The following is a 396-nucleotide window of genomic DNA, read 5'->3' as shown; positions in this document are numbered from 1 at the left end:
GATGAAAGTAAATGAAGACCTCCTCAGGCGTCATGAAGCTTTTATAGAAAAACCATCACTAGCACATGGCCACTGCTAGGCTGTATTTTGCTGATTTTTCAATTTGTTATCAGTTTATGCAAACACTTTTCTTTTTGCAACCATATTGACTTTTGAATGGGAGGAATCCTGGACAGACCATGCCAGGCTCATTGAAATCATATTATTTAAATCGTTGACAGACTGCTTAAGAGTATCTCTTGCTTTTCCTAAAGTTCTTTAAAACAAATTAAAAATACATATAATATGTTACTTTATTTGCTAGATTTGTTCATGGCTGCTTGCCTGTAATTGATTCTACCACAGATTAGAATGACTTTGCCCTGGTTATTCTGACCTGGCATATGATACACAATG

The sequence above is a fragment of the Dermochelys coriacea genome, chromosome 8, assembly GCF_009764565.3.
Source record: "Dermochelys coriacea isolate rDerCor1 chromosome 8, rDerCor1.pri.v4, whole genome shotgun sequence".
NCBI lineage: Eukaryota > Metazoa > Chordata > Testudines > Dermochelyidae > Dermochelys > Dermochelys coriacea.
The sequence above is the reverse complement of the archived record's forward strand: the minus strand, read 5'-3'. Positions refer to the sequence as shown.